This window comes from Hylobates moloch, unplaced genomic scaffold (assembly GCF_009828535.3).
Source record: "Hylobates moloch isolate HMO894 unplaced genomic scaffold, HMol_V3 SCAFFOLD_9, whole genome shotgun sequence".
NCBI classification, from domain to species: Eukaryota; Metazoa; Chordata; class Mammalia; order Primates; family Hylobatidae; genus Hylobates; species Hylobates moloch.
In genome coordinates, this window is record NW_026652284.1 from 11,007,045 (window position 1) to 11,016,147 (window position 9,103).

The following is a 9,103-nucleotide window of genomic DNA, read 5'->3' on the forward strand; positions in this document are numbered from 1 at the left end:
CTGCTGCTTGGTAGCAAACTAGCCTTCCTGTTCCTTGTCTCCAAGAGGCATCACTCCAGCTTCTGCCTCTGTCCTCATGTGACTTCCTTAGTCTGTTTCTCTGTTTACGTCACCTTCCTTCTTTCTAAGAGGGGCACCAGGCATACTGGATTAGGCACCATCTTAATGACTTCATCTTAACTTGATCATCTACAAAGAGCCTATTTCCAAATCTCGCATTCACAGGTACCAGGAGTTAGGACTTCAACATCTTTCCAGGGACACAGCAGGGTTCCCATGTGTGAGCTCACTTGTTAACCATAAGGAGTAGGTGTTGTCACACCCATTTTGCACACGGGGCAGCCAAGGAACTGAGATTGACTTGCTTGGATCACGCAGCTACTGAATGGTGGAGCCAGGCGCCGAGCCCCACCAGCCTGTCCCCAGGGTGTTTCCTCAGCCATTAAGATTCACAGCCTCTCAGTACAGTCTAACAAAGGCTAATGGTGGTTACAGGGTTGTCTGAGGTTGGTGGTCAGATCAAGAGGCCTGTTCTTAGAAAACCCGGAATGAGAAGCCTTGTGTTTATACAATGCTTCATACCTGAGCATCTTCCCATCCAACATCTGGAAAACCTGGACCCTTGGAGGCCCAGCCAAGAGAACAGTGGCTGAGGGGAAGGACCATGGCCTGAAGCCCACAGCCCTGAAGGGCCTGATCAGGGCACAGGCTGGGCTCTGACCTGGGACCCACTGGCGGCGGTCCCCAGATGTGCAGGAGGCCACATCTGCAGGGTCAGTCCTCGTCCAAATGACCACCCATGCAGGGGAAATGGGGCAGGTTGGTGGGAGGAGGCCTGGTAGGAGCCAGGGAAGGGGAGGGGAGGGGCTGGCAAATTGACAGGATGCCCCAGAAGGTGCTTAGAAAAAGGATCTACATCTCCAAGTGCTTGTCCTGAGACCTTCCCAAAAGCTTAGTTTTAATATGGAGATAGAATCATTTGCATATCATTTGCATGCAGTTTAAATAATGCCCATTTGGCCAGGCACAGTGGCTTGAGCCTATAATCCCAGCACTCTGGGAGGCCGAGGCAGGTGGATCACAGGAGGTGAAGAGTCCAAAACCAACCTGGTCAACGTGACGAATCCTCGTCTCTACTAAAAATACAAAAGTTAGCCGGGCATGGTGGTACACATTTGTAATCCCAGCTACTTGGGAGACTGAGGCACAAGAATCACTTGAACCTGGAAGGTGGAGATTGCAGTGAGCCAAGACTGGGCCTGGGAGACAGAGCGAGACTGTCTCAAATAAATAAATAATAATAATAATAATAACAATGCCCGTTTGTAAAGAAACCCTCACCTCGCCCATCTCCTTTTGTGGTACAGCTATTCCTCCTTCCCCTGGCCTCTGTCTTTTCAGCGTGTTGTGGGGGTTTTGGGCAGGAAGGTCCAGGGTGGAGGAGCCAGGCCCTATGTCACTGTTATCTCCCCCAGGGTGGCGAGGGCTCCGTGGCACATGTACACCTCTGATGTAACCCTCATGCTCCTGTGAGTGGAGTTCCCATTTCACAGATGAGCACTCAGAGGCCCAGAGCAGGGGAAAGAGCGCACACCCAGCATGCTGCCAGGCAGCTTCTCCCCCGGCCAGCCTCTGGCCAGGGTCACCCCTGGGGATGGCATCCTCAACTTCAGGTCTGCGTTTCATAAAGCTGACCTGTCTGGCCCTTGTCTGGCCCTGTGCGGTGCCTGATCTGTCCAGCTCTCAACGGGTGGTAGTTCCTCCAGGAGTGGGGCCACGGCCAGGCTGGGGAAAGGCTGTGAGTGTTTGGGAGTTTCCGAGAACTCTGGCCACACAACCAGTTGCCTACTTACCTCCAAATAGATCCCCCTTCACCTTGTTTGTGAATACTAGCGCCACAGGGTCCCAGAGGCACTAACTCTCACGAAAAGAACCTTGACCTTCCTTTGCCACTGATGCACAGCTCACGGTCTTAATGAGCTTTGCTGAGCGTTAATGAGATGCTCTTTGTTAGCTCAGGCACAGCAGGTAGCCCGAGGTCTATGAGGATGTGCAGACATTTAGCGTGCCAAGGTGGCAGCGCGTGGCACAGAGGAGGGGCAGAAGGCATGAGGAGAGTGAGGGGAGAGGGACCCCTACCCCTTGCCAAGGTTCCCTGAGCCCCCGCTTCTCTCTCCTTCCCCCTGGAGACCAGGAGGTATCAATGTGTGCTTGTGTGTATGGAGCGCCTGCCTTGCCTGGACGAGAATCTGTGCATTCTCGGGAATCTTTAGAGCACTGGTCAGAGGGAATGCTTTTGCCCTATTTCACTGCTAAGCAACTGAAGCCCAGAGACATGAGCTGTGCCCAGGTCCACCCCACCAGCTGACAAGGGGCCTTGAGGAAGGGCAAAGCTGTGCCCACTCCCATGTCCACCCAAGGAAGCTGGACTTTATCCTGGAGGGAATGGAAATTACAATGAAAGGTTTTTAACAACAGAAGACCATCTTATGTTTATCCACTCGGTAAAGATCTACAAGGTTGATAGCACGCTGCTGGCCGAGCTAAGGGGACACGGGCTGCCACCCATTGCTGGTGGGCATATAACAGATTCCACTGGAGTGGAGGGTAATTTGGCAGTCACTATCAAAATTACAATCTCACAGTTCTTTTGATTGAGCAATCCTGCTTCTGAGAATCTATCCTGCAGCTAAACTTCCTGTGCTGGCCAAGTGTAGAAGTTATTCACTAGAGGCTTGTCCGGTGCAGCAAAGGGCTGTGAGCCCCCTACATCCATCAGCACAGGGGCGGTGGAACATTCTGTAGCATTCTACGTAACAACATAAAAAAATTGCCAAGAGATATTACTACAGAAATGTATTATCTAGATGATGTTTTGTAAGCAGGAGAGAGACGTGGCTGTCATTTGCTCCTTAGAAAGCTCTCTCTGGCTGCAGGGCTGAGGGTGGAGGGGAGGCAGAGAGAGCAGCGAGGAAGGAGAGAAGAAGCTCACCCTGTTCAGCAAATGTGAACTGACTTGCTCTACCCTGGAGGCATCGCCAGGAGATGCTGGCACCAGCATCAGCCACCCTCCCTGCCTTCCCTGAGTAAGGACGCGGCGGGACTGCCCTGGCCTGCTCCAGAGCCAGAGTCCCTGTCAGAGGCTTTGGAGCATCGAGCAGCACGACATTGCCTGATGCTGCTCCCTTGCCCACCCTTGTAGTTGAGCAGAGGGGGTGCTTGGGAGGGGGCCGCACAGGGTAACAGAAAGAGGCTGGAGTTCGGATACAGCCATCCTGCGGTGCAGTCATGGAACCCTTCCTCACCCTGCCTCTGTCAACTGTGAGGATGTGGGCAAGTCACATTCCCCATCTTAACCTGTTTGCCCATCCATTCAATAGAATAATACCCATCGTGCGTGATCGTGTTTTAATAAGATGATATTTGCCAAGGGCTTAGCCACAGCGGTACCTCTAAACCATCATCCCAACATCATCATTGTTATGAAACAGATTTCTCCCAACTCAGGACAGCATTTATGCACTTGGAATTGCAAAGCACTTCGATAAATAGGAACTATTGTGTCCCTGGCTGGTCCCTCTCCAACTGCTGGTGGTGTATGTTGTCCTATTGACGCCGGGCCAGCCATGTGATTTTTGTTGTCCCTGGGGATCTTGTCAAGAGCAAGGCCAGTGCAGGCTTGTAGTTCCTGTCCAAGGGGACCTCCCTGTGCTTCTGTGCCTCCCTGGGAAGAGCAAGCCCCAGAGAGCCCACTGGTTCCAGCAGGTTGAGAGACACATGGAACTCATTTGAGCCAACGTGTGGCCTGGAGCCAGGTTGCGCTGGTCCTGGTATAGGTCAACTGACTCCCAGCTGACACCAACAAGTAACTGTCACGCAAAGCCACGGAGTGTGAGGGATTTCTCAGCTTTTCTGCAGCAATAATTGCCTGAAGCATTGCCTGTTGCCTCCAGAATCAAATTGAAGTTACTTCACTCAGCCTTCCAGGCCCATTAGGGTCTCAATGACTTCTGTGTTTTTATCTCATGTCACTGCCTCTATGTTGCACCTCAGGCCTCAGCAGAACCAACTTTTCAGTTCCTCAGTTGTGCCAAGCTGTGGCTCCCTCACTGCCTAAACACTCCTCCTGCACCTGCTACACCTTCATAGCCTCCCCTTCTCCTTCAGGACGCAGCTTCCTCCAGGAAGCCTTCACTGGTGCCCAAGTTTGGGTTCGTCGTCCTGGTATATGAACACAGAGTGCTGTACTTCCTCTGCCCTGTGTTGTCAATGACCTGGTACTTGGCTCTGTCCCCACACTGGGGGGAGAAGTCATGAAGGCTCCATGAAGACAAAGACTGGGTGTCCCCAGTTCCTGGCGTATAGTCTATTCATCATAAATATCTATTAACTGGACACATTTTCTATCCCTTCAAGCCTCAATCTGCCTTTCTGTAAAATGGGAACAATCTCATCAAAACTGGGGCAGAGCAGTGTCCTGGCCTGTCCTTGCTGCAGCGGGAGGAGCCAGCACCACATCTTTCACTCTCCAGCCGCCTCTGCCTGCCCATCCCTGCTTCCCATCCTCCTCCTGCCTCTTCTCCAGGGAACTCCAGGTGAAAATGCGGATTGTCAGCAGAAGATGAATACCCAGGTCTACCTGACGGGACGCTGCTTGTACTTCCCTGGTTTGCACGGGGAGAAGAGAAGAGCTTCCTCCGGGGCTGTCCCCAGTCACTCCACTCTGCCTGCCCGAGCGCCTTCAGGGCTGATCTGCCTTGCTTCGTTGGTGAGGACAGGCAGAAGCTAGGGCGCCAGGAAAAGAGGGTAGGAGGGAGGGGAGCTGAGCTGTAACCGAGTCCCTTCCACAGGCCTCCTCTCCACCTAAGCTCACTTCCTCCGCACTACTCACTCTGCGAAAAAGGTGCACCCCCATTTCTCAGAGAGGACAGTGACTCACCCACCTTCATCGAGTGGTGGGATTGGAACCCAGGCCAGCTGACTTCAAGGACAGTTTGCACTACATATGAATGCCTCACAGGGAGCAATGGCTCAGAGGGCCTCAGTGATGCAGGCAGCATCAGAGGAGAGAGAGGGCATTTGTGACACTATTACAATAAGAAGAGAGACTATGTACCTCAGGAGAGGCTGGCTCATTCAGAACCTCACCAGCTCTTCACGACTTTGCAAGGCAGGCATGTTACCACCCCATTCTACAGATGAGAAAATCGAAGCTTAGCAAGGTGGAGTGACTTCCCCGGGGGCTCACAGCAAATGATGAAGCTGAGGCAAGATTCTTCCCATCTTGTCCCCTGGATCACTGAATTCCAGAGGTCCCACCCAGGGGATCCCTTGTCCCAGGGACACTTTGGCAGAACCTGATACCTTGGGACATATCCTGTCCCTTTGGTGTGGTAATGAGACCATCAGCCTCCCTACATTCCACCCATAGCTGTGTGACCTGTACAAGCCTCCTGATCTCTCTGAGCCTCCAGGTATCAATGATCTCTTGCTGCCTAACAAACCACTTCAACATCTAGTGGCTTAAGACAGCCATGTATTTAGCTCATGATTCTGTCACAAAAGTAGCTGGGCTCATCTGGGAGGTTCTGGCCCTGGCAGGGCTCCCTGGTGTGTCTGCAGTCAGCTGTTCCGCAGTCAGCTGTTCCGCAGTCAGCTGTAGGTTCAATGGGTGGTTCTGCTTTGGGGAATTAGCTGGCTGTCAGGCTGGAGGCAGGGGTCACAGGGTCATATGCCACTCACCACCCAGCAAATTAGCTTGGGCTTGTTCACAGGGCAACACCAGGGTTCCTGGAGAATGAGTGGAAAGGCCCATGGCCTTCTGTTATGGGCTGAATTTTATTTCCCCAAAAAAGCATGTTAGGCCGGGCGCGATGGCTCACACCTGTAATCCCAGCATTTTGGGAGGCCGAGGCAGGTGGATTGCTTGAGGTCAGGAGTTCAAGACCAGTCTGACCAACATGGTGAAACCCTGTCTCTACTAAAAATACAAAAAAAAAAAAAAAAAAAAAATGGCGTAGCAGGTGCCTGTAATCCCAGCTACTCGGGAGGCTGAGGTAGGAGAATTACTTGAACCTGGGAGACAGAGGTTGCAGTGAGCCAAGATCACACCATTGTACTCCAGCCTGGGTGACAGAGATAGACTACATCTCAAAAGAAAAAAGAAAAAAAAAGTCATGTTGAAGTTCTAACCCCCAGTATCTCAGGACATGACCTTATTTGGAAACAGGGTCTTTACAGATTGAACCAAGTTAAGATGAGCTCATTAGCATGGGCCTTCATCCCAGCATGACTGGGATTATCCACTGAATTGTGTCACTCCACCGCAAAATTTGTATCTTGATGCCCTAATCCCCAGAACATCAGAATATGACTGTATTTAGAATAAGGTTCTTAAAGGGGTGATGAAGTTAAAACAAGGCCATTCAGATGGGCTGCAATCCAATCTGATTGCTGTCCTTATGAGAAGAGAAGATTAGGACACCCAGAGAGACACTAGTGGCCTGCAAGCACGGACTGACAGCCACGTGCAGAGGTGGCAAGAGGGCGGCTGCGTGCAAGCCCAGGAGAGAGGCCCAGGAGAAACCAACACTGCCCACACCTTGATCTTGGACTTCCAGCCTCCAGAACTGTGGGAGAAAACCTTTCTGGGCTGTTTAAGCCCCCAGTCTGTGGCACGTGTTATGCCAGCCCCAGCAAACTAACACAGCTGGTATCCTGATAAAAAGAGGGAATTTGGGCACAGACACAGCTGAAGATGAGGTGAAGACACTGGGACAAAATGCCATGTGAGGATGGAGAATAGGGTGGTGCACCCACAAGCCAGGGAGGGCCAGCAGAGCATCAGATGCTATGGAGAAGCAAGGAGGGAATCCCGCCCCGCCAGGTTTCAGAGGGACGTGGAACCTATCAGCACCTTGGTTTCAGAGTCTAGCATCCGGGACTGTGAGATGAGACATTTCTGTTGTTTAAGCCACCTGGTTATGCTACGGAGTTATGGCAGCCTTCAGGAACTAGCACCCTCCCCAGGCCTGGCATCAGAGCTGGCACAACATCACTTCTGCTGCCTTTGGCTGTCAAGGTGAGTCCCGGGTCAGCCCAAGTTCAAATGGTGGAGGAATAGGCTCTACCTCTTAATGGGAGGAAATTTGAAATGACATTACAAAGGCGTGGGGACACAGGAAGGGGAATTTGTGCAAACAATCAACCACTCACCGTTACTTCATCCATCAGAAAAGGACCAAAGATGCACCTAACTCAGTGTTCCAGTAAGGATTCAATATGGCAAGGTTGGGAGGCACGTGGCACAGAGCAAAGCCTCCATAAAAGCAAATGATGATTTAGCAACATAGCTATTTTTGAGGGCAGGGTCCTTGCTCATGTTTGACCTCCAGTTTTATCACAATGCCTGGCATGAAACAGAGGCTCAGGAAGAATCTTACAAATTCCAGCGGGTTTGGTATCGAAAGTCCCTGTCCGCCGCAAGGACCCACCCAGTGCCGCCTCATATCTGAAGCTGCCCAGTCCACTACATAAAAGCTGCTGCTGAAGCCAACAACCTTGTTCCCATGGCAGTGGCTGCAAAGAACATACAGGCCTGTTAGCCACTCTGAGCTCATTCATCCTGGGAAGCTGCCTCTGGGGCACATGTTCCTGTCTCCTGGTCCAGACAGAGGAAGTGACCCACAGAGAAGAGGACACAGCCACCTCCCACTCTGAGCCAAGCAGAGCCAGCTCAGAGACAGGTCGGCTACTCCAGGCTCCCTCCTCTGCTACACCCTCCTCCCTGAGCTGTCACTGATGCACAGGTGGGTCACAGGTGTGCAAGCTCTTTGCAGCATCCTTCCTGCCCTAATTACTTCAAACACCAAAGACTTTTGAGTAGCTAAAGATCGCAAGCTCAGACCACAAGACAGGTGATCAAACCTTTTTTTTTTTTTTTACAAAAAGGGGGAAGGCATGAGTTGAGGGGAGAGGAAGGACACACACGCTCACATTTGCCAACCCAAAAATGCAATTTATAAAGTGAAAATCTGATGTCACATTCAACTAAATTAACAATTTGTAGATAATTCACAATGCTCATACCATTAAGCAAATGCACTTTAAATTGATTTCAAATTAGCAGGCTAATGATTCCCCCTAGGTCCAGTCTCCGCCAGCCCCCAGTGCAGTGTTTTTAATAAGAGGTAGGTGTGCAGTAGCAGCCTGTTTATTCCATAATTGAAGCCATAATTGAACCTGAGGTCATAGCCAAGGGCCCTGTTGATCTGCATAGAGAGGAAAAGTGCTGACAGTGACCATCATCAGGCCAGAGGGGCTGGTGGGCCATGGGAGGCTCCTGCAGTTGTGTTGCATTTTGAGCTCATTTCCTGTATGACCTGAAGGTAGCTGTGATGGCTAACAGGGGAACTAAATAACCTTGAGACAGGCAGAACTCTGATTCCCAGTCCTGCAGATTGTACTCAGAACTGCCCTAAAAGCATGTCAAAGATCTATGTGATCCTCTAATATTCCTAGGGCCCCAGAATGAACTCTCTGTACCTTCTATTTTCTTACCATGCCTGCCTGGCCTCTAAGTCTCCAGGACAAGGAAATCCAAGCCAAAGTACACCACAAACGTGTACTCTCCCTCCTCATCCTAAGTTTGGAGTCCTTTAACCCTCAGCCAAAACCTCTCTTGACCCCAACTCAGAAAGGCAGGGTGAAAGGTCTTTAGTCCTGCTGGCATAGCCCTGATTGCTCCCATCTCTCAAAGCATAAAACATTACCCATCTTTACTGCTGCCTCTACAAGGGCTACGAGAACCTTTAGCTCCATCTGAGGACACAGGAGCCTCATCTTATTCTACACCAGCTACTTTGGCTGTTCTGAATTGAGAGCTCTTTTCTCCAAAGAGTATAACAGAGAAGAGGAAGTGGGAGGAGAAGATGACAGGGATAAAGAGAGGTCCAGGGATAAGGAGCAAGGAGGATGATAGACCTGGAGTTCAAAAGGACAGAGAGTGGCTGGGCAGGGTGGCTCATACCTGTAATCCAAGCACTTTGGGAGCCTGAAGCAGGAGGATCATTTGAGCCCAGGAATTCAAGGCTACAGTGAGCTA